This window comes from Mauremys reevesii, linkage group 10 (genome assembly GCF_016161935.1).
Source record: "Mauremys reevesii isolate NIE-2019 linkage group 10, ASM1616193v1, whole genome shotgun sequence".
NCBI lineage: Eukaryota > Metazoa > Chordata > Testudines > Geoemydidae > Mauremys > Mauremys reevesii.
In genome coordinates this window covers 78,190,492-78,215,650 of record NC_052632.1, presented here as the reverse complement: position 1 = coordinate 78,215,650, position 25,159 = coordinate 78,190,492, and the positions used below count along the sequence as shown (strand labels likewise).

The following is a 25,159-nucleotide window of genomic DNA, read 5'->3' as shown; positions in this document are numbered from 1 at the left end:
GGGGGTCTCAAACTGGGGGTCAGAACCCCTCAGGGGGTCATGAGGTTATTACATGGGGGGTCGTGAGCTGTTAGCCTCCACCCCAAACCCCACATTGCCTTCAGCATTTATACTGGTGTTAAATATATTAAAAACTTGTACTTTATAAGGGGGGTCGCACTCAGAAGCGTGCTATGTGAAAGGGGTCATCAGTACAAAAGTTTGAGAGCCACTGCTCTAGCGCATACTGTGTATGGATCACAGAGTCTTCTCTGCCTGAGCTGATAATGGTGAATTGCTCTAGGAAATTTAGTTCTCTGCTCTCATGCAACTGGTTGGAGAGGCCTCCTCCATCAGACCCAGTTAAGTGAGTGTGAAATGCCCTTTTACCAGCACTGTGATCGGACAAGCTGTGTCACTGAAACTATAGAACAGGGGTAGGCAACCTGCGGCACGCGAGCTGATTTTCAGTGGCACTCACACTGCCCGGGTCCTGGCCACTGGTCCGGGGGGCTCTGCATTTTAATTTCATTTTAAATGAAGCTTCGTAAACATTTTAAAAACCTTATTTACTTTACATACAACAATAGTTTAGTTATCTATTATAGACTTATAGAAAGAGACCTTCTAAAAACGTTAAAATGTATTACTGGCACGCGAAACCTTAAATTAGAGTGAACAATTGAAGGCTCGGCCCACCACTTCTGAAAGGTTGCCGACCCCTGCCATAGAAACAAAAAGGCTGTTTCATTATCACGAGGCCAGGTGAGGAAAGGAACCACCAGAGTCCATGGGCCAAATTCTGCAGTGATGGAAACTGCATGGTTAGGTGTCAATCGGTGTCAGTCAGAACCTTGACTGATTTGGCTTTGAGTGGGTATGCAAAACGAGGCCACCTGACCTGCCGAGGGGGCAGACGAGGGTGGGGAGGAAAGCAAGAAAAGCAGGAGGAGCGAGTATGAGAAGGTGAGCAGCTCGCTGGTTTACAACCTCCTTTTGCCCCCCGTGGCTGTCTTAGGAGCCAGCATCCCAGGAACTGAGTGCCCACAATGCTTCTGGAAATGGGATTTAGCCATCTCAGTCACTTAGGCCTTGCAACTCTACGTGGAGCAATGCCAAGACACCTATAAAAATCTAGGCCACAGTCACTCCATTACCTGTTTAGGCTCTAGATTTATATCTGTGTAACCGAGGGCAGAATCTGGCCCCGGTCTGTGTCTATTACCCTCGCTTTGCACACCCACTGAATGTCAAAGGCATTTGGTTTTACCCTGCTTCACCATTTCCATCCACTTTCTGACCCACTTACTCCCACTGAGTAAGTTGCACCATTGTTTACATCGCCTCTGAAGTCAGCTCCGAGGCGTCCATGGGCTCCGCTCTCTCTCCGTGCTGACTCTGGGCTCCAAGGGGACCACGCTTGAAATACTGGTTCTGTCTGTTTGACGAAGGAAATTAACCTTTTAGGAGTAAAGATCAAATCAATCCTTTGCTCTGTTTACGGATCACACTGCTTTGTAAGCCGCTTCCTCCTTTTCCGGGGCTAAGCACCTACCAGGGTCTTCGGTTCTGCCTTCATTTGCATTTGAGTGTTTCTTGCGGTTTGCTGGCTAGAGCTTTCAAGTCCTGTCTGAGGAAGCTCTTATATGCTCTGTCTACCAATACCCTGGGCTCCACACTGCTGGAAACTCCATGCGCTGTCTGGATGATGTGTTAAATAAAGACCAGACAACTGAAATCCCGGTAAAGACTTGGGCCAGGGGTCTCAAACACGCGGCCCGTGGAGTTATTTGCTGTGGCCCGCCAAGTTCCCTGCGCCCTCCCCGTCCCCCCCAAGTTATTTCTTGCGGCCACCAAGCTCCCCTCACCCGACACCCCCCTCCCACCCAGTGCGCTGCATCCCTGCTCCTCTGCCTACCTCCAGGTGCGTCCCGCCACCAAACAGCTGTTTGGCGGCACTTAGCACTTTCCAGGAGGGAGGGGGGAGGAGCAGGGAGCCATGCACTCAGGGGAGGAGGAGGAGAGGAGGCGGGGCAGGGGCAGGGATTTGGGGAAGGGGTTGGAATGGAGGCGAAGAAGGGGTGGGAAGAGGTGGGGCAGGGGCGGGGCCTCATGGAAGGGGTGGAGTGGGGTCGGGGCCGGGGCAGCGGGGGGTGTCAGTGATGCAGCCCTTGGGCCAATATACTAGTCCTCATGTGGCCCTCATGGTCATTTGAGTTTGAGAGAGGAGAGGGTTAACCCTTGAGGTGCCAGCCTGTGGGCTTTGCTGATTCGAAGCACTGTTTTCCTAACTCCCAGGGACAGGATTAAAAGCATTCTGTGATCCCACCAGATCATATCAACTAACAGGGTTGCGCCAGGTCACGATTTGCACTGAGGCCTACGGCAGGAAGCGGCAATGATGATTCAGCAAGTGGTGTGCAGCTGGAGGTGGTCTCAGATGAGGCTCTGGCCACTTGCGGTGACTGAAGAGCCTAGGGCATTTTTCGTAAGAGCGGGCGTCTTAGTGTCTGAATAAACTCCACCTCCAGTCATTGCGAAATGCCTGTTTCAATTCTACCGGCTGTTAACTGGACACTTCCTCTCCTAAACTGACGTGGAGCGTTGCTGGGAATTGGAGAACAGCTGCTAACAACACCCATGTGGGTGAACTGTTACCTACGTGCTGGATCCCTTTCCTGTTGCTCCAGGACGTGGCCAGTCCTAAGCCGCCAATGTCTGTAAAGCACTGCCAGATCCCAGTGCTGTAGGAAGTCTAAGAGTTCATGCTGACTCTAAGGGAACTGCTCCAGTCGCACATCTCCACCAATTTCTCACTAAGAGAAACACCTTGTAAAAATCTAGAATTAGGGACTACGGGGACGACACTACACAGGGCACCAGAAACTGATATGGTGTAAACAACACGGGCTTGTTGGCGCTTTTCCAGGGGAGACCTCCCACTGGTGTCACTGGGAGCAAGACTGGCACCGAGGGTTCATTTCTCACCTCTCCGCCATCTCCAATCCCAAGGTTTGCCAAAGCAACTCCCGCATACAAAACAGAGAAGCCACAGGGCTGCTCTAAATTAGGCCCATTAGACTAATCCCCAGGGAGCTATTCTGCCTGCCCAGGCTCAGCAAAAGGTAGAGTGCTTTGCCTGCCTTTCCTCCCCCATAGGCCCCCTTCTTGGAGAAGTGGCGAGACAGAGCTGGATTCATGTCCCTGGGAGATTCCCCAACAACAGAGGAATCTCCAGCTGCTGTTTTACCCCACCAGAGGAGCACCAAGGGGACTTACTCTAGGCGGAGGATCAAGTCTCCACATGGGTCCAATGAGTAATCAGAGCCAGAGAGGAGATTCTCCCACACTTTGCACGAAACTTGGCTGACATCTGTAGAGGTTGGAGGTATTTTCGGACGGAATGAGGCAAGGAGCCTAAATAAACCTACTCTTCCCTTGTCTGTGTTAGACAAATATTTGTCCAGAATTCAAAGGACGATTCCTTTCAGAAGACAGAGGAGGCTCTGTGCATTCCTGCCCTCCCTGAACCTTGCTTAGGTCAAGTCTGTGCCCAGTTGTTGTTCTGCTCAACACTAGCCCAAACAGACACACGCGTTATCTCTCCTCTCTAACCCCTGCAGAAATGATTACACCTCAACAAGGTCACCGCTTAGCCACTCCTTTTCCAAGAAAGAGAGACCAGGGGCCTGATTCTGCCCACATGCTGCCATTCCCCGATGGACCTCAGCGTGGTTACATCCTCACTTGCGCCACTGCAAGATCAGAATCTCTCAGCATGCTGGCAGCACTGTGCCATGTCTCTGGCCCTTCTATTATATCATGTATTTGTATGGTGCATCCCCCATACAGAGCATCACAGAACAATTGAGAAAGGGAGAGAGCACCCTAATCACTGACTGGAGAGAGAAGGCTGTTAAACTGCAGTTATAGTTTAAGGCTTAATCACCAATTATGGTCCCAACATTATTGCAATAAGGACCCCCCCCCAAAAAAAAGTCAATAAGGGATGTCTTAGGATGAGATTTACCCCTATTAGCGTTAGGCTGATGGGGACAGTAGCCTCCCATCCCCATGCTACGCCCGAGGCTGAGATCTTGGGATATTCCAATGCCAATTCCTTTTCTTCCTGGGCTTCTCTACACTTAAAATGTTACAGTGGCACGGCTGTAGTGTTTCAATGTAGACACTACCTCCCCTGACAGGAGAGGTTGTCCCATTGGTGTAGGTAATTCATCTCCCTTAGAGGCAGTAGCGAGGTTGACAGAAGAATTCTTCCATCGACCTAGTGCTGTCTACATGGAGTGGTAGGTCGGTATAGCTGTGTCTCATAGGGGTGTGGATTTTTCTTACCCTGAGAGATGTCGCTATACCACTGTCAAATTTCAGTGTGGACCCAAACCTCTGTTTCTCTAATATTTGGAGCAGATTCGACAGACATGGCACCAGTCCCCAGTCCTGTCCTTACCTCTGCTGCCTTCACGCCCATCTTTGCTTTCATTCTTGCAAATCTCTGAGCGGGAATCCTGACCCCATGAAGTCAATGCTAAACTCCCACTGACTTTGATGGGGCCAGGACTTCACCCTATGCCATCTCCATTCCCATCCTCGATCACCGGTGTGTATCCACTGCTGCTTTTCCTTCCAGTCCCCTACGTAGCCACTGCAAACCAGGGAAAGATGGCAGCCTCTCCCCCAAAACTGAAACACAAACCAGTCGGAAATAGGAGTTGAGCTAGGAAAGGAGGGTTCTGCTGGAGGAAGGCTCAGGGGTGGGATTCTTTCAGGGGAGAGGTTGGTGGGGAAAGCACTAGTGATTGCTTTAAACTCGGAAAGGTCCTGGAAGCGTGCAGTGGTGGATTACATCGACTATACACTGGACAAGGAGAGAAAGGCGGGAGGCAGGCAGCTACTGAACTGGAAGGGGACTGATGGCAGAGGAGATGATGGGAGGTGGAAATGGGACGCTGAGTTACAGGTGAATCAATGGAGAATGAAGAGTCAGCGAGCAAAGCAGAAGTGGGAGTCCTGTATTTTTTTTAATCTTTATTCCGTTGATAACCCAAAGATCAGAAGGGCACCCAGTGCTCCAAACAGGGCCTCACAAATCCCTTAGTCAGAGCTAGAATGATTTCCATCAAATAATATTGGATGGGTCTCTCTGTGCATCACCATAGTACGCTAGCTGTCTAGTGCTGCTGCTGCCAAGCACTACACAAAGGGCTCAGATGTTTTACTCAAGGGCAGTGTGGTTAAATGGTTAGAGCAGGGAACTGACACACTGACACCGTGTGACTTTATGCAAATCAACCTCACTGTGCCTCCATTTCCCTGTCTGTAAAATGGGAGTTAATAATACCCATGCCAGAAGGCTACTCTCTAGCTTAATGAACTAAAGTTGTAAAGTGCTTTGAGATCCTTGGATGAAAGTTGCTACGGAAGGGCAAAGTATTACTATGATTCCTCTCTTGTGCCGTGTATTTGCAGCGTACGGCCAGGCTGGATAGAGCCCTCTTCCACATCCACCATCTCCGCCCTCCTCACTGCCAACCCATTTCAGAGGCCTGACTATGCCACGTCCTGATCCTCATGGAACATTTCTAGTGCGCTCACCTCCCTTCTTAGGAGCTTCTGCTTGCAAAGCGCCCACTGTCTTTCAGAGCCGTGCCAGTTCTATTTCCACTCAAGCAACTTCCCACCTCTGATGTTAGTCTCCCTGAACTCTTGGAAGAATCTTGCACGGCATCAGAGGACTTGCATGAAAAATAGGCCGTGGTCTGTCTGTTGTGTGTTTGTGTAGTGCCCAGCACAACAGAGCCCCAGTCCATGACCAGGCTCTCAGGTGCTGTCACAATACAACTCACCATTAATAACAGTAAATTATAGAGATGTGCCAGGACCCAACCCCTGGGCCCACATGGAGCAGTTTGGCTCTATCGCCAGTCAATTGTACCCACAGCTTTCTCCTTATCCGTAACTGGATCTTAGAGCAATGGGATTCAGGAATGACATTTTCCCAGGGACATGATGGAAACTGCTCCCACTCTTTGAGACATTCAGAACTAGGCTGAACACAGAGCACTGCCTGAGAGGCCTTTCCCCATCTAACTTCTAAGGGTCAAATTCTGCTCTTGTTTTCAGCAATGGAAATCCAAAGTCACATCACTGAGTTCCAATGGGCACACTCCAGACTTACCCCGCTGTAGCTGAACCAGAATGTAGCCTTTGGACTCCGTAATGAGCATTCCCCAGATCTGCCCCCACTCATGCCCGTATCACTTTCCTCATGAAGACTATGCACCTGATTCCACTCACTGTGGCCGCGTTATACTGAAGTAAGTGAAATCAGTCCCTGGGTCCAGCTCTGCAGTTTCCTGGTCCTCCTCTCAATCACTCCTTGGTTACAGTCTCTTTACATTAACTTCTCCCATTTCCAAAGAGGTTTTAATCAGATGGAAGTCTGGGGCTGTGCATGGTATTTTGTCATTCTTCAGGCATCGTCATTTTTTGCTCACCTATACAAGCCCCGGCCTGATTTTCTTCAATATTTCTTCTCCTTCCCCAGGGAAATTTCTTTCTCCTGTTCCAGGATCCATCCTTTTTCTCTCCTTTGTGAACATGGAGGTGAAGAATTCATTTAATTTTTTTTTAAAGCAACGATTACCTCTTTTTGCCAATAAATTACCCTTTCCAACTCGTAGGGGCCCCTGCTGTCTCCTCCTCTGACCTCTTGTTTCTTGTGTACTTGGAAAAGGTCTTATTATTTATCTCAACCTTTTATGCAATTTTCCCTTCAATCTGCACATTTGCTTTTCTTACCATCATTTTACTCTCTTAATTTCTGTCAGTAACCTCCTATGTTACCCCATGTCTCACGTCGCACACAGCCCCCTGTCTGACACTTGATTGCTATTTGCTCTCCCTGGCTCAATCCACATTGGATTTTTCAAAACACACACACACACACACACACACACACACGCCTTTTTTCTCCCTCCCCACTGATGTGCAGCAGGATTTATGTCGACAATTCCCAATAGCATTATTAAGTTTTACCCACATAACCTCCTCCACCCTCTGCCACGTATCAATGTGAGACCAGACCACCCCAGAGTGTATTTATTGCTTGATGTTATACCATAACCCTTTGGGCATAAACGGATTTACCTTTGAACACTCTCCATTTCCCCTCTGTGTCCTTTTCGCTTTATTTCAATCAATTTCACCTGAGCGTGCTTTCAAAATGGCTCTGCTGAAATTCAAGGGCTCAAATCCTGCTTTTGGTTACATCACTGTAAATTCAGAGTAACATATGGAAATCAATGGAGTTACTCCTGATTTACACCAGTGGAACTAAGAGCAGGATTTGGCCCCAGGTCTTCATTCCTTTCCCTGACCCTGCCCCCCCTTTCTTTTCTTTGCATTAAAATGGGCCAGAACCAAAATCCCAGAACTTGGCATCTCATTGACAGTCTAATGAGTTCATAATCACAACAGCTTGGCTGCTCCCCCATTGGTCCTCCCAGCCCTCCAGTCACATTGCTAGGATACGTAAAATCAAGGAGAGAGTTACTCCCCGCCTCATTTTCCTGTTTAGTTTAGTTATTTTTAAACATATTGGGCCCAATTTTCAACAGCCCTCTGAAAATGCCGCCTCCAGCCCCTGTACGTGCAGGCAGATAACAGGGCCTCTGTGCGTCAAGATCAGGCAGACGTTTGTCCGGATTTTCACCTGCTGGCTTTTTGTGGGCCCAGAGGAGCACCCTGCACATTTCAGCAGCAAAAGCTTTTTGTACCTTTCACAGTCAGGCACCCAACTCCCATTTAGACCATTGAAAATGTCCCCTTTAGCGAATGCATTTTCAGAGGGTCTCATAAAATGTTGTGTACGGGAGCTGCCTTGCGCTGCATCCACAAAAGGAATCTGAGGCCAAGTCGTGCAAATCTGGAGCCCCCCGCAAAGCCATTTGATTTATGTTCCCGATATAGTCCCTCCTGAGGCATCGAATGTTTGGATTCCCCTACACCTCCATCTGGCTCACCCTTGACCTGAGCCCCCCGCCACAGCGGGAGGTTTGGCAGCCTGTCTGGGCCGGGTCTGCTGATCAGAGTAATGCAGCCTTAGTGAAGTGTGTTGTAGACCCTGATGCTTTCCCCTGACTACACAGTCCTTCAAAACAGACTCCTGAGAATAGAGACCATCTCTAGAAACAAAAAGAGGCAAATGCCCCTCTGAACAACCCGTGTGACGCGCAGTGTTCTGCAAATCACGCTGCGTTCGCTACATTTCCTTCTCCCAGCGTTTAGCAATTGCAGAGACTATACTTCACCAACTAAGGAAAACCTCCCCCCCACCCCACCCCGCCTTCTTTCTCCTCCTCTCACCCGTTTGAGGCTGAGCTTTGGCGTCTGCCGGCAGACAGGTCTGTACGCCAGAGATGTATGCAGCTGTACTGCTGCCAGGAGAGCCCTCTAAGTCATCTCCCTGAGAGGAGCAGACAGCTCTGTAATGAAGCGTAATGCTCTGACGCTCCCATGAATGACACTGGCCAACACCAGCTGAGTCTCAGCAGCTTATCAAAGCCTCATTTTTCTTTTTCCCTGTTAGAAAAAAAAATTAACATAAAACCCCCTTTAGAGCAGTTATCGCGCGTGTAACAAAAGAGGCATTTCTTTAATAGAGCCCCCCCCACGCTACACGCAGCCCTTCCTGTGTGCAGCCAGGTCAACGTCTGGGTCTGGCTCGCTGACTCCAAGCCGTTGGCCATGGGGAGGGGGAAGGTGGGGCAGAGAAGACAGGAAAGCTAAAGGAGGAAGAGAGCGGGGAGGGGTAAAGGTGGGTGATCAGAGGAAGAAGGCAAAGGAGAAGAGAAGATAGAGAAGAGGGTCAGAGAGGCCTGCAGAGCCAGCCTTGGTGGCAATGGAAGGAGATGGTTCTAGGAAGCAATTTCCTCCCCTTTCCCAGAGAGGGAGGGGATGGAGGACGGCTCTCAGCAGCGCTTGGGGGCCATTGGAAGGAGTAGGCGGCTGCTCCACAGGGAAATACCCCCCCCTCCCCCCCAAAAGCTCTCTCTCACCGACAGGCTCAGCGGTGGAGTCACAATTACTCTCCTACTCTCCAGTCCCAGCCGGTGCTTTCCCAGTCCCTCCGCAGCCAGACGCAATCCTCACTGTGCACGCTGCCCCTTGGACGCGCTGCACCCCCAAATCTGCTCCCCCCTTTCCCTGGAGGCAGTGTAATGAAAAGACCAGGTGTGTGTGCAGCGGGGGGAGATTCAGTGGGGGAGCTCAGGGGAAATGTTACTGCAGGCTTAACCTATTTCACAGGACGCCAAGCAGGAATCCCAGGGAAGGAAATCAAGGTCTGCTGTGTGGTGAATTATTTCGGTATTATACATTCCCTCTCTGAATCCTGAAGACAAATACTCCTGCAGGTTAACTAGGAGAGCAGGTTTTCAAAAGGCCGCCTTCTCTTGCCCTTTTATTGACTCTGTCAATCATCCCAACCAAGGCCCCTAACCTCACCTCCCTGTAAAATCTTGGCTGTTCCTTTTGTTCCAGCTGGGGAAAAAAAGGGGGGAGCGCGAGGGGGAATTTGGGGCAGGGAACTTCCAAAAGGGATGATTAAGGAGTTAATCTGCCTGAGATAGATAAGGAGCTTAGAGCCGCTGGTATTTTACTGTCCAAGTTTGGATTCAGTGCGTCTTAAACACTGGCTGGAATGTACTTAGATATGACCAAAGTACATGTCCCCCTGGGGAATTACTAGGCTGCCAATTAGATTTGCTTCCTAGATTCACTCATCCCCTCACAAGCTTCTTCAGAGGAGGAAAATTGCTGCCTGTCCCCAGAGATGAAAGAAGGAGGAGGCGGAGAGAAAGAGGAATGGCTTAGCCTGCTGCTATACATACGCACAATCAGCGATGCTGCTTTCCTTATGAATGAATAAATCAAGGCTACTCGGATGCAACTTGGGGGACTGAACAGCTGAGTGGTGCTCTGGATGCATGGGCAGGCTGGGAAAGCTAGACCTGGGGCTTTTCGGGGCCTATGTCCTTTTTCGTTTCCCGTGAACGGGAGAGAACAATTATGGAATTCGAGCAGAGCCGGCTGACCTTTTGACCTTGACAGGTATTAGCTACGCTGTGGTCAAAGTGTAGTCGCTGCAGGAGGGGGAGGGAGCGAGGTGACGGGGGACGTCTGGTGCCAGGCAGACTTGCTCAAGAGACAAGCCGCTGTGACACGGAAGTGGCTGATTCCCAGGAGTAAAGGAATCCTAACAGTGAGTCACTTCGAGAGGCCTGTTTCTGTGTGCTTTGATTTCCTGCCTATTACAGAGAGCTCTAAGTGCACACAAGCTCAGCCGCTCAGCCGTAGGAAAGTCAGTATTAATAATAATTATACATGTGCAGGACAATAGACAGACAGACAAAATAGATCCAAACCTCTGGAGGCTTCACAAGCTAGCCCTGGATCCAGATCGGAATGCGACTGCTGGTTCCTATGTGATCACTAGAAAGGGCTCGGTTCCTCCCAAAGGAAGGAAGAGGGCTGCAGAGTCAAAATGTGAATCTGGTCTCATCTGTAATACAGATTTAACCCAATGTGCTCATGGCTGTGGTTCTCGTGCACAGACAAATCCAAGTGCTTCCAAATACAATGCAAATTAACCAGTAGAGACTCCCCACCTGAACGGGAGTGATCTGCCCCTCTCTATATGCCCTTGCACTGGAGCACAAGGTTGTATAGTGCGCAGACGCAGACCCATGGACACTGCTAATTAAAGTCTCCAATCGTGAGTGCACGAGTGCACAAGCATCCTGCGGTGGAGCACCCACCAGGACGCTAACTCAAAGAAGAACCAGAAGACAAAGCCAGCCCCTTTGGGCAAAACCTGACCAAAAAGAGGCGCTACCCTCCATGCTCTGAAGGATGACGAATTCTGGTGATGCAACGGGGGAAGCGAATGTCAGAGTCAAGGGCCCGATGCTGAAAAAGCCCAGCCATTTAAATGTGGGGAACCTCTACTGAGAATATACCAGCTGACTTCAGTTGCCACGGTAGTGCAGAAGAAAGAAGCAAGGACCCAAACCACAATACACCAGCAGATATACATATATGCAGCAGGACCTCACTAATTGATACTCATGGCTAGGAGACGTACGGCAAATTACTAGGATTTGCGAGTTGGCAAGTAAGTGGAGAAATACAATCTAAAAAGCAAAATCCAAATAAGCAATAAGAAAAATAAGCAATAAAAAGCAAAGATTTTCCATCACAAAATATCATTTGTTCATTTATTTTCACTACTATAGTCTAGTTTTCATTATTTATGATACTCCGTAGTGAACTGGCAACGTGCTGGAGTCTATTTAGTAAAAGTAATGAAGTTTGGGGATTATGAGACCTCATTACAGCGCTGGCTTGGCCATTAAATCTTTTCTGAGCATGGAGAGACAGATATTTGGGGGTAAAAACGAGAGAGCACGTGCATCAGCCATACAGAGAGCAATATTCACACACAGCCAGCCAATGCAAAGCGACAACATAATCTGAGCCGTTTATGCAGTTGGCCCTACCCAGGCTACTCGAAGTACGGTATGTATGTTATAAAACTCTCGGAGCTAGAGAGATGCGCTCTGTCTCTCGGAACATCTGTCTTCCCCAGTCCAGTTCTCTGCCCTTCTTTTTGCTATCAAGACATGATCCTCCCACTGACTTCAAAGTGGGCTGGGTCAGCCCGAAGTCAGCACCGCGGAGGCTGGCACCGGCAGCTGCTACAACAGCGAGCAGATTTAAGGCTAAGTGATTGGTATTATATGTAGCACCTAGAGGCGCCCATCAGGGATCACGGCCCCTCTGTGCTAGGCACTGCACAAATGTATAACAAAAGGACAGACCCTGCGCCCCAGGGCTTTCAACCTGAGAGATGACGGGTGGATACAACAAAGTGACGAGGGGACACTGACGATGCAGACGAGCCCAAGGTAACAGTGAGATGATGATGATTGGCGGAACAAGCAGTATTCTCAGCACATCAGCAACCTAGGACTATGTTCGCTGGAGTCCCGCAGAGCTCAGCATATGGCCGCTCTAGGCAGCTCAGCTCAGCCCATTTGGTTACACACGTTCACCACACCTTTTTTGCCCCCTCTTGTTCCAGCTCTAATTGTTGTTGGGCCCAATCCTGAAAGTCTCGAGTTAAGCTCTGGATCCAACAGGACAACTCACGTGCTTAAAGCTACACACAGGCTAAGGCTGCGTCTACACTACGAGCTTGGGTGCAAGTCCCCTGCTCATGCAAGTGGTCGCACAGGTAGTGGCAGCAGAGGCACGGCTGAGCTGTGCCGAGTACAAATCCACCTGACAACAGCGGGTACGTACTCAGCACTGCTGTTTATACTCCCACTCTCTCCCAATCAGCTACCGCGAGCATGTGTGCAGGAGCCGGGGACTCACCCCCATAGGTCGGAGTGCAGGCAGCCAAAGAGAGGCGTTCACAGATAGTTGCATAGATCAAATCTGCAACCACAAAACAGGTGGACTTTTAAGTATGCAGACAGCTCACAGCTAGCTACTTATCCTGGCCTCATCGCCATAGCAACTGAGTGCCGCACAGTCATTAATGGATTTTATCCTCCCAGTGCCCCGGGTGAGGTAGGGAAGTGTTACCCCTATGGTACAGATGGGAAACTGAGGCACAGGGAGATTAAGCAATTTGCCCTGTCATATAGGAAACCTGTGGCTGAGTCAGGAATTGGTCCCCAGTCTTTGGAGTCCCAGTGCCATTAGACCATCCTTCCTGCCCAAACTTTAGTCACGTAAAAGGGGTCAGGAAAGGAAAGGGTGGTGGTATTGTAGTTTAAGGCACTGGACGGGGACTCAGGAAATCTGGGCTCATTTCTTAGCTTTATCACAGTCTTCCTAGGTGCGCTTGGGCAAATCACTAAGACTATGTCACAGTACAGAGGTTAGGCCGGCACAGTCCCCTAGTGCAGACACAGCATACACAAATAGGAATATTTCTGCTGGCACTCTTCTGTCGGCATAACTGTGTCTACCCGAGGGGTTTTGTCAGTGTAGCCATGGCGGTTGGAGGGTGGCTTTCCTACACCTCTAACAGACACAGCCATGCTGATATAAACCTTAATCTCTATGTACCTCTGTTTCCCATCTGTAAAATGGAGATAATTATCCTACCTTTTGTCAGTCTTGTGTATATAGATTACGAACTTTTTGTGACACATACTGTCTCTTACGTAAGTACAGTCCCCGGGAAAACGGGACTTTCATCACAAATGGGGCCTCTGGCTGCCACTGTCAGACAAAATAACAATGATCTAGAAATGAAGGCAAGGAATTTGAAGACAAGCTTCTAACCCAGCCTCCGCCACTGACTTGCTGTGTGGCCTTGAGCATGTCACGTAACCTCTCTTATCCTGCAGTAAAACAAGTATAACAATACATCCCTCCCTCCTGGGTATGTTATAAAGCTTCTTTCATTACCGCCCCTTGAAGCTCTCAGATGAAAGGAAATACATAAATACGAAATATTACCATTGTATTATACACTCACAACGATACCCACAGTAGTGGGTGGCGATAAAATGTCATGTCTCCAGGATCCTGACGATGTACTCCCCATGTATATAAATACACATATATAATTTACAACTAAGAGAGCTTGTATGGGCTGCATTTGCTAACTCCCTGATTAGTTTCTCTGATTGTTTTCAAATCAATTGAACATGTACCAGGAACACCAGCATGTTTCTTGCTGGGCCTGTCTAGTCATCGTCATCCACTGCTGGAATACGCTGTTGTGATTTAAAGTTGTTGGAACATCAGCGTAAGATGCAGAGTGTCTTGGTAACAGTTGCTATGTAAAACATTCTGAGGTAGAATTTACTGTCACAGTTAATAATAGATGAAGGTTTTAGAATTTTTGATGCTTTACATTTTAAGCCGTTTGATTTTTAATGTTTCAGAAAAGGGGGGGAAGAAAGGGAAAAAAGGCAGAAGTGGAACCGCAGCATGCGGTAAACACACTGAATCTTAAGACGACAATTGTAGGGGTCCATTTCTCCATTGCTACCCACATCTCACGCACAGTAATGCTGACAGGTATCACCTGTGCTCAGTAATGGGAGAACAGACACCGATTAGTGGGCCAGATCCTGCCTTTGGATATTCCCATAGAAAACGCCCCATTCAGTACCCTAGGGCAGAATTTGGCACAAAGGGTGAAATTCATCCCTGGTGTAACTGCAGCGAGGTCTTCAGGGCTTGATTCTGTTTTCATTTACCCCAGCGTGAATCAGTGGAGTTACTAAACCAGCGTAAAACTGGTGAGCGAGGAGAATCAAGCCTGTAAGTGTTTAAATCGCTCACAAGGCATCACTTTCTTTCCCCTATGACATCTTTTATCTTTGCCTCTCTAATTCTGCAGGCACCTTGTGGGTGTTTTCCGATGGGAGGGCTGCTTCTGTCATTTATTTATGGGGTGCTTTTAGGTTCTCTCCCCTCTTGCAGGTGTATTTCAAGTAGTCTCCTGAAATAGAACAGGTCTGTGCACCTGTGGTGGCATGCTGTTGTGCTCTGTTGATTAGAAACACGGTGCCAAAGAAAAGAAGATAAGGTCTTATTTTCCTTTTGAGATGCTGTTGTGTGTCTTTCAAGATCCACTGACGCCTCATGGTGGGAGAGTGCTGTGCTGGGGGGCAGGTTCTGATCTCAGCTACCCCAGTGCAAACTGGGTGTAGCTCCACTGAGTCCAGCGAAGTTACTCCAGATTTACACCTGTGTAACTGAGATGCAAAACTAGCCCTAGCCCGGAGACAATACAAAGTCCATATTACGGGTCAAAGGCTGAAATCTTTACTTCGTTTTTACTCTCTCCCTTCTTCGGCAAAAGTCTCATTTAGATCAGTGAGAGGACTCCTGAAATCCTTCCTTAGTTCTCACTCAGGATAAAACTCCTTTGGGGCTAAATCCCACAGTCTTTATCTGTTTTTTCTTGGTCCTCATTCAGGCTAATTGCCATTGACTTCAATGGCAGTTTGGCCTGAGAAAGGACTCAATAAAACCTGAGTAAAGACCTGAGGATTTGGCATCAAACATATTCTCAATTTTCTTTCCTTTTTAAAAAACAAAACAAAACAAACACCGATTAATATTCAGGCTCAATCTTGGGGTCAAAAAAATTCCTGGTGTCACTTAGTCGATTGACTGAAGTGAAGTTACACCAGGGAAACATTTGGCTCTTTGTTTTTAATAGTCTGCAGAGCTTCTTGCTCACCTGGAGCTATAAATCCTGGTACATCGCAATTGGCTGCTGTGAAACCATTTATATGACCACAAATATTAAATCCTTGAAGGATCAGGATGGCTTCAGGAAGGGAATAATTAGCAGGAGCGGAGGAACTCTAATGACACACTCTTGCTGCTTTGGCACAGATGTCCTTGGTAATTAGAGCGAGGCAGGAAATTTAGAAAACTTTTGATAAAACCTGGGGAACAAATTATGAAAGACATTTTCTGTTTTCCAACCAGCCCTAGCAGTAATAATGAGCGAAGGTAATACAAGGACTGGTCCAACTGAAGGCAGTGGCAAAGCTCCCTGGAGTTCAGTGGCACCAGAATTTGCCAACTGTGACATACAAAACGAAGGGGAATAATGATGTGGCTGGGAATCAAGACAGCTACGTTATACTCATGGTTCTATTTCATACTTCCCGAGTGACCGTTGGCAAGTCGCTTAACTCGCCTGAGCCTCGATCTCTCCCGCTGTACAAGATGTATAATATTTCCCCTCCATGTTGAGACTGGCATCATTAATGTTTGTGAAGCACATTGAGAGCCTTGGATTTCAGGTGCTACCATATGCAAAGGCAAAGTGGGATTGTTCTACAAACCAGAATTGTTTGCAGGTTTCCATGAGGCCTCAGCAGTGCAGGAGGACCTCATGCCCATACATGTTCTGCCATGGCTGAATACTGATGTGGGATGCACTGTTGCATGAAGCTCTCACAGACACCCTGGTGAGTTCTTTGGCTGCTTCTCCAGACCTTGTGATCTTACATTATCTACAGGAGATAGATTTTCAACTGAAAGGGCCAAGTTCCACCCTTGACTGAACCAGGTGTATTACTCCCATTGAAGTCATCCTCGAGGATGGTCAACAGCATCATCTGCAGGAGATCACCCGGAAAATGAGGCCGTGACAGGTACATTTCCACCTAGATGGTGCACTGCAACCAGCTGTGAGTCCGCTGGAAATGCCTGGTGACTCATTCGAACATGCATCCATCTGCAGTTAACGGGAGCCTCCTTGAGCATCCAAGGGCACAAAGTTGGCTTTACACGTTTGCATTCAACTTACTGGCAAAGCCACATTACCGGTCATCACTGACAGCAACATTAAAGCCAAGTGAAAACTGACTTGCAGTCTTTGCCACGGTGTGCCACATCTGCAGAGGTCACCACCAGCAAGATGGCGAATGTGCAGCAGGTTCACATAAGCCAGCTTTGGGCCTAATTTTCCGTCATTGTATCCAATTTTACCTGCACAATCGGCTGCCCCTCCAGAAGTACTCATGGATTTGTTTGGGACATTCATAAAGGGAAGTGGAGCACTTGGTGGGTGAAAATGTAGAACCTGCATGCACAAAACAGGGGCTCACCCAGTTTTCTGGATGCAATCAGTTGCTTGCGCAAAATCAGAAGCTGGCTGAAAATTTGGCCCTGTAGTTTATTTACAGTTTATGAATTTGGAGACAAGTGCTCGTCCCCGTGTCAATTTCTAGGCGCTGCTTTTTGCCCTTTCAGAGAGCGGCCCCACATTTTCAGCTATGACATGATATGCATGTCCCCAGCCCTCTGTTACTCTTACCTAATGGCGGTATTTGGAATTCCTGTGAGCACCAAGCTGAATATGTACCCACTGATGTCTCAATTAAGGATGGTATACTGCCTACAGCGGGATTTGCATAGACACAGCCTCTACGAGGGATAGTTTCCTTATAAAACTTCTTTGACAGATAAGGTCTCTTGCCTTAATGAGGAGAATATTCTACAAAGATCCATTACTAATGGGCTTCGGCATGGGTAGGAACTGGAAGTAAACTCCTACCACAAATGATGAACCAAAACCAACTTTATTATTTGTCTGGTTCCCACCAATCTCTTGAATTCAATTAAAGATCTCGCCTCCTCTCCATTTCCTCTTTGGTCATCCTGCGACTGGTTTTTTTTATTTTAGAATTTCTTGACATTCAGAGCTCACATATTACATTATCCTCTTCCCTCCATTTCCCAACTGCATATCAATAGCACATCTTCTGGCTTCTCTTTATAGTCACCTCAAGTATCACCCCTCCATTGTCTCAGAATCCGGCTTTCCAGCACGGGATCCCTCCCATTAGCTTTGTATCTGTTGTTGCATATTAACCTCTGCTCCATGCAGTTCACTACCGTAGCCTCCTCTCCAAAGCTTCCACTCTCCCATGTCCCCCAAAGACTCAGCTTCCCAGTTTCTCTTTCCTTCTCATTTTGTTTTCCAGCTGAACAACAGACCCCACATTCAATGCTGTATTTGGGAACCTTTCAGAGAATACACTGTGCTGTGGGGAGATTGCTGTCTTTGCAGGAAAAGTATTTCCAAGTCCCAAGGAGAATTCGAAATATAACGCTTTGTCAGTAAGGTATGCAATTCCACCAAGTGCAACTGAAACCTCATAAGCAAACTCGAGAGGGACAGTTCCACCAATGCTCCAAACACGACATTGGGCTACAAACATTACATCATCACAACAAACCCACCATGCGGTCACCCTCAAGAAGCCCAACTCACATGGCAGCTGGTTCCTTTGAAGGTCCTGCACTTCCCATGATGGGGACTAACTGGCTGACTCTCTCCCCAGTGAGAAGAGCAGTCGAGTGCATCTCCCATGGTCTCATGCACAAACTAGCTAACTATAGCTGAGGTCTCTAGCCCAAGAGGCGCAAACCAGCCCAAGAAGAGCACAGGGCTGGCCAGCCAGTCTGAGCTATTTTGTAAGCCCTTCTTTCCATGAGGACTTCAGTGCCTAAAGCTTTCCCCATAGAAACACAGGTGTTGAGGTCTTTAGGGGCATAACCCCCAACGGGGTCAATGGATCACTGCTGTTATCCACTGCTCTCTGACAGAGAACACTGGCTGTAGACGCTACGGTAGCCGTAGGCCCGCAGAAGGGGCCGTGGAGCAGTTCCGCTGCCACTCCATGAAGTGTGTGTGTGGAAAATCCATAATCCCAACCGCACCGGGTCCTTTGCATCTAGCCAGTCAAGGTGCAGAAGGAGAGGATTTGCTTTTACAAATGGTAACACGTGTGACTGTATGTGCATTCATGTCACACGTGTGTTTGCTGGCTAGGAATGCTGAAGCAAAGGGAACCACTTGCTCTGCTCCTTTGCATGTCAATACTCAGCATGTCTTTTCCAGCTCACAGCTATTACACAGCAATGCTGGTGCCTGAGCTTTAGGAACAAACGGAAAGGACTGAGCATTGCCCCTGGGTGCCTTCCACTCTGCTCTGCAAGCCAGAAACAGAGCGAGCTTTCCTCTTTTCTAGCCTCCAGCCCTTTCTTGCAGGCACTGTCTACGTACAGCTGTCGGGGATATTACAAAGGGAACAGTGCAGTGGGCTGGTGACGGATCAGATCATGCCAGACGCAGGTAAAACTGCTGCAGAGGTTGAGAGCGTTCAGCCTGTTACCAAACATACGCCCTCTCCCTCTCTCAGGATTGAAGATACTTGACCCTACATCGGATCCTAAGCATATGGCGCTCCGGTAAACTGTATGTATTTAGGTATCTATATATAGCTCTCTCTAGTCCCTGAGGGTACCTCTGTCTGCAGAGGGTGCCTCATTAGCCTTTCTGATTCAGGAGATTTGGTGATGCTAAGTTACCGAGCTCAGTGTCTCTGCCCTAGACACCCTATAATACAAATGTAAGTGCACTGAGTCCCAGGGCACTGTCAAAATATATTAATAGAAAGGTACAAAAAATAAGCAATAACAAAAATAAACTGCATCAAGGCTATAGGCCTACTCCTGCTGCCCTTACTCGAGCAAAACTCCCACCAACTTCAATAGGGGTTTTGCCTGGGCACGGGCTGAGTTACGGCTGAATAATTTTGACCTATTGCATTGAAATTACACCCATTTTCCTTCCTTCCCTCCCCATCTCCATGTAACCATGTAAGATGGAAAAGGCTGGCAGATACACTAGGTCTGTCCATGAGCAATTAGTTCCAGAAGCACGAGGTACTTTTCTCTCTACGTGCAATTATAAGGTTAGGAATGTGGAGTCAGGTCAAAGTGAATAACTTGAGGGGGAAATCTTGCCCTGCTGATGGCAATGGGAGTCTTCCCCGTGCTGCTTGTTTGAACAGATAAACAGCTCTGTTCTGTATTGTTGTAGGCGACGGTGCTACCAAGAGATTCCAGGTGACATCCTGAATCACGAGAGGAGCCCGAGCGGCTTCTTAGCCAAGCCCCAACAAGCGGCTGTCCCTAGCATTACAAGATTTGCAATTGCTGAGCCAACCCAGCGATGCAGAGGGTAATGGTGTAAGCAAAAGAAAAACTACCAGTCAGGAACTGCTCAGTTCTCATCCCGCTTCTACTGCGCACCCTGTCTGTGGTCTTGGGCAAGTCGCTTACTCGGTCTGCCTCAGTTTACCCATCTGTAACAGGAAGGTAACGATACTTGGCTCCCTAACAGGATCGGTGGGTATTTAAGAGCCCTGCGCACACTGAAAATGTAGAGCCCATGTAAGTGCTAAACATGAGGTTTAGTTCTGCTCCCCCCTAGAGGAAGGCAGCTTCCTTTCCCCTATTGAACCATCCTGCTCTCTTCGGCCTTAAAGATAAGTCAGCCCAAAATACAGGGGTGCCTGAGCGGTTAGAGAATAAAAGAGGAAGCGCAGAGAACATGCTTCCCCAAAAACCAACGTCCGTCCGTTTCTATTTGGGAGGTGTGATGTGGACACAGGGGTGGGAATTAGGAACTCTGGCACACTAGTTCCCATCACTCCCTCACTCTGTGCCTCAGTTTCCCCACCGGTAAAATGGAAAAGATAATACAGCCCTCCTGGGTGGTTTTCATGTCTCTAACGCACACTGAGACTCACTGAAGGGAGGTGCTAGAGACATGTAACGTCTTATCATCATGTGTTTAAAAAAACCCATCAGTTATAGCGTCTGCCTTACCGTGGGTGTAGCGCAAGCATCAGCGCTGGGGTTTTAACCGGGAAACTGCAGGTAGGGGAGGCTTCTCCCGAATGGAGAAGGAGATTGATACGCCGCCTCCCTGCCCCCTCCCCCCGAGAAATAAAATGCTTGCTCCTTCCCTGGGAACCTCTCTCTATCCATCCAAATACATGCATTAGCCCCGGCGCTTGCAGGGCGGCTGGAATGAATGCACGTACATACCTCTGCCTCAGCATGCGTGTTTGCTCTTCTCTTCCTCGGCTGTGATTGATTAAAGGATCAGGGACATCTGAGAATGGAGGCAGCCGCGGCAGCAGCGGCTCCCTTTAGACTTGAAGAGCTTCCTTGCCTGCTGCTTGCTGCTGCCGTTGGCTGTCAGGCAGCTTTTAATCAAGGTTTGCTTATATCTGCAAAGGCCTTTCCCAGAGGGATGAAGGGGGGGGGGGGGGAGAGTGCATTAACATGCCAGCCACCCTTCCTCCCCCTCTCCTTTGTTTATCGAGAGGGTCAGTGTTTAGAAATGCCTAATAGGGATGAGGAAAGGGGTTGCAGTGGGGTGACGGGGGGCACTGGCTAGGGGAGCAAAGCGTCTGGCTGAATGGTGGCATATCCCTGCTCTCTGCCCCCACTGAGCTTGGGGGATAAATAGGCAAGTTAGGGTACTGGACAGAAGGGCAACGTATTTATCTGATGAGGAAACAAGAGCCCAGATCCTGTTGGCCCTTACTCAGGGAATCAAAATCTCCTCCTCTTCAACGTGGGCTGTGCCTGACCGGGGACTGAGGAAGGACCTCAGGGTTCGGCTCAGTGAGGGCTGGAAAAAGTCCAGATTCTTTAGGAAATGTGGTTACACCGTATGGAAGGAGCATGGTCTAGTGGTTAAAGCCGGGAGCTGGGACTCCGGGGTGCAAGTCCACTGACTTGCTGTGTGAAGGGGGGCAAGACATTAGACTCTGGGCCTCAGTTTACCATCCTGTACCATGAGAATAACGCCTGCCTGCCTCCCAGGGGTGCTGGTGAGAATCGAGCCTGCGGGAAGAAAGGGCTCTATTACAAAGCAGCGGTCTTACTCTACAGTTAGAGCTGGCAGCTCAGACCATCACAGGGGGAACGGGCCGCGGAAGGGGAATTACTCTCCCGTCCAGAGTCCTTAGGTGAGTATCCCTTAGGACCTGCCATAGACAGAGGGAGGGGCCTTTTCAAAGTGCTCTACAGACTTTATCTAATTAGCGCTCCCAACCCTCTCCAGACAGGTATCCCCCTGTTTACTGATGGGGAAACTGAGGCAGAGCTGTGCAGCAACATGCTCCAGTTCCTAGAGAGAGTGAGGAGCAGGGCCAGGATTAGAACACAGACGCTCAGCCCTGCGCCCGCTCTCCATGGAGACGTCTCAAACAGATTTTCCCTGATAAAAGCGGGAGACTCAGGACTGCCATGTCTCTTTACACAGAGCAGAAGCAACCTATTCGGGAACAAACCGGGGGGGGGGGCATGTTTTCCAGGTATGTCAACGTGCTTGTGACCCCCCCCTACCCTGGCAGGCTTCCCTGGAAATCAATGGAGCGGGGTGCTGCCATCCAAGACAGGGCCCGCTAAGTCCAGTGGCATCGTCACACGCTTATGTGGGGGGGCCGTTTAGAACAAGTCCTCGCAGTAAGTGCTGGGATCTAAGGCTGGCCTGGCAGCGAGGAGGCGGCAGAACACTGTCCGGGCGGGAGGGGCACGAAGGCAGAGTGCCACCTGCTGAAGGAACCGTCCCATTGGTAAAGTGAGTCGGGCCGTCAACGCCGGAATCTGTCCCCGGCGCTGGGCCGCGTGGGTTAGCACAGCTAGGGGCCAGCCTGCCGCTTCGCAGAGCTGCTACGGGTCTCCCCATGGGCACCCACTCTGATCCCTCCTCCTGTAGGACTGCAGAGCTGGGGCCCAACCCAGCCTTTCTCCTTCCTCCAGCATGGCCGTGAGGGAGGGCCAGGCCGGGCTGTCTCACCTGACGCTGGGAAGTGGGTTGGCAGACTCCCCGTTAATCTGCACTGGGTTCTAGCTCCTCACACTGAGCCCACATGGGTGATGAGGACAGAGTCTGCTGGCTCCACCTGCCCAGCAGCAGCCTCAAGAGCAGAGCAGCAGGGGGGGAAACCAGGAGGCTCTTTGAAAGTCAGGAGGCAGGAGAGCTGGGCTGGAAATCAGGAGTGTTTACATATGTGGCTCATTCCTGTTCATCCCTAATGCAATCTCATTTCGCCCTCCCCGGCTAGGACTTGCAAAAAGAGTGAGCTAGAGCTCCGGGATGATGGACCGTGCCCGGCCAAATCTTTTCCCAGTGCAGCTCCTGACTGTGCTGTAGCTCCCCAAGCAATGACTCAGGCCCATTATCCCACACGGTACAAAGGCAAAGGATGACATGGTCCCTGCACACCAGCTAAACAGCCACCTCACACCTCTTCTTCCTGATTCCAAGCCCTGGAGGCAGGTCCCAGCTCACCGCCAACCCCTTCCCATTCTGTAATCTCAGGGCAAGCCATGCATCTTTCTACGGGTTGCCAATTCCCCCTGCCCCTGCCTCACCTCACCAGCTATGAGCCCCTCCTCCCCCTTTCCGTCTGGCAGTGCCCAAAGCAGCGTGGACTGGCATATTCAACAAGCCATCTTAAGCTGCTCATTTTGAAGCAAGCCTCTGCCGTCTGCTCTGTGCCACCCCTTTCCACAGCAGCATCCCTCTCCGCCCCTCCCATGTCAGCTGCTGTAACTATGCAGCAGGCTGACACCCGGGAGGCTCCTGGAATCAGGTAGCAAGGATGCGCTAAAACCAGCTTCTGCCTCTGTGGGTGGATTGTGTCACAATCCATGATGCTCCCGGCAAGGAGCCAGGGAATCTGTCACTCCTCGGCCCACTCCTTTCTCTCTCACACACACCAGACTCGCTGCTTTTGTTTCTTGCTGTTTACCTGGCGATTTGGAAAGTTCCCGTCACATACACAGCCCCGGCTCATGCTCGTTTTCTGCTGGCGCTTGCATTAATAACCCTCCGTGATTTATTTGTAGGGGAAATCTAGCATCACCCTCCCTCTCAACTATCTGTTCCCTGGCTCTCCACAGCCAAGAACTCCCCTGCCTGGGAATTTATTTTCTTCCCTCTCGGCTTGTCTGGGGGACTGATCCTGCTGCCGCTGGCGCCAATGGGAGCAGGAGCCGCCCCTGTAATGGTCTGGGGCTGGCATTGTCGCGTATTCGCAACGGGCCAGCGCCCGCAAACGTGGGCACGCAGGAATGGGCCTGATTCAAGTGAGCCATCCCGGGAGAGCCAGTGACTAAGGAACGCTCTCAGGCTCGAAGCACCACCCCCGTTTACCTCTGCCTGCAGCTCCGAGACCTTGCCAGCCGTCCCACCCAACCAGGAATTTCACATGTAAGTCACTGATAACCCCATGCCTGCAACAAGACTACAACAAGGTTCCTAAGCCCCTGAGTTCATAGCTTTGATTTTATCTTCCATGACCCTCTAGGGTACTTTCTACGCTTCTTTAACACACTGCACAACAGCAGCCTTCTCTCTCTCTCTCTCTCACACACACACACACACACTGGACACATGGTTTTTATTAATTCCTACTCGTTTTGTTTTTTAACTGCCAGGTCTGGAGCAACGGCTCGGCCCCCAAAGGGAACGTCTGTCAGCCTGCGTCGCTCTCACCTCTGCTTCGCCGAGGCGCCCGCGGGCTGGCAGTGTGGCTGACAAAAACAACAACAGGACCGAAACCAAAGCAAGTCATGCACGGCAGCGAAAACAAGGGGGCAGATTAGCGGCTCGCCCAGCCTGCTGCTTTCCCGGGCTTGCGTTTGAGACAGAAACAAACCCGAATAATCTGGAGACGAAGAACCCCCCCCCAAAGCGTTCAAATACCAAACCCGTGACCAAAACCCTCCAGTCCATTTCTCTCCTTCTGCCTGGTTTATCCTGACAAACAGCTCCAGAAGGGCAGGTCATTATCCACCCTCCCCCACATGCCCAAATGAACACAGTGTGAATTTTTCTCAGCTGCTGTTCTAGCGCATCACTTAGGTTCTCCATGTTGTCCTATTGCTCAGCTAATGACCTGCTAAAAGTATTATGTGAAAAACCCCACTCTTAGCCAGCCATTAAACTGGTTAGGACCAGCAGGTCATGCTTTATTGCCTTAATAACTGAGTTTATGAAAGGTCGTCTCATAACTGATAACATGCATAATTTTTGTAACTTAATTAATGCTGCTAATATAGTGAAGTCTCCATCAGTAGCTGTTGCAGCAGCTGTACAGTTTGCATACTGATCGCAGATTGTTAACGTTACCCAAACCAGATTGCGTCCTGCCTTTCTCACCCAAGGAAGGCATAAAAAACCTTGGACTGACTCAAAACTGGCCTAATCTCAGCGCTTACAGCAAAGATGCCATGTAACTTCTCACTTCACCTGCCCCCTTTCCAACTGGTCCTTTCAAAAGGGCCACTGGGCGATTTGGGTCGGACAAGTGGCTTTTTTCCCTTTCTTTCATGCATGCAACGTTCCAAATGTAAATGAAATCTCAGAGCCTGATTCTATCCTCTTTGTTCCTGCTAGGCAGCATCTTCCTCACAAGCACCCCAATGAGTAACAACAAGCCTTCTTGTGAGTAAGGTACTACTCCAACGTGAGTATGGATGTCGGAAGCGTGTCCTTTATGTTTGACACCTCTTGGGCCAAATACCGCTCCCAGTTACCCTGCTTTAAATCAGGAGTAACTCCACTGACTTCAGCAGAGTTTTAACCAGTGACTTCAGGAAGCATTTTGCCTGAGTAAGGACTGAGGGTCTGATTCTCCTCTTATACTGGTGTAAATGAGAAGTAATTCCATTAAGGCAACGAAATTTCATGGGTGCGCAAGTGACGCAAGAGGCAAATCAGGTGCTG

General features: G+C 49.4%; 1 protein-coding gene and 1 long non-coding RNA gene across 12 annotated transcripts in view; one reads left to right on the top strand and one right to left on the bottom strand.

Annotated features, from left to right (window-relative positions):
* The window catches only part of RAI1 (retinoic acid induced 1), a 128,251-nt gene that overhangs the window by 29,189 nt on the left and 73,903 nt on the right, over window positions 1–25,159 (bottom strand). Inside the window, exons 1-5 of one of the 7 annotated variants that reach the window (XM_039490084.1) lie at window positions 13,537–13,784; window positions 10,425–10,561; window positions 8,365–8,580; window positions 7,147–7,271; window positions 6,176–6,587 (exon numbers count right to left, since the gene is read on the bottom strand). The exons of 3 other annotated variants lie outside the window; for them this stretch is intronic. The gene's annotated coding sequence lies outside the window, so the exon portion shown is untranslated. Of the gene's footprint in view, window positions 1–6,175; window positions 6,588–7,146; window positions 7,272–8,364; window positions 8,581–10,424; window positions 10,562–13,536; window positions 13,785–25,159 lie in introns of those variants that run through there. 3 more of the 7 variants (XM_039490085.1, XM_039490087.1, XM_039490086.1) reach the window with 3 other exon arrangements.
* Window positions 13,902–24,365, top strand: LOC120372768. 5 transcript variants are annotated; one of them, XR_005585183.1, is made up of 4 exons: window positions 13,902–14,349; window positions 17,541–17,681; window positions 18,762–18,817; window positions 23,869–24,365. It is a non-coding gene; the product is annotated as an uncharacterized LOC120372768 (long non-coding RNA). The 5 variants fall into 5 exon arrangements; XR_005585179.1 differs by lacking the exon at window positions 18,762–18,817 and adding an exon at window positions 18,611–18,694; XR_005585181.1 differs by lacking the exons at window positions 18,762–18,817; window positions 23,869–24,365 and adding exons at window positions 18,611–18,694; window positions 19,445–19,550.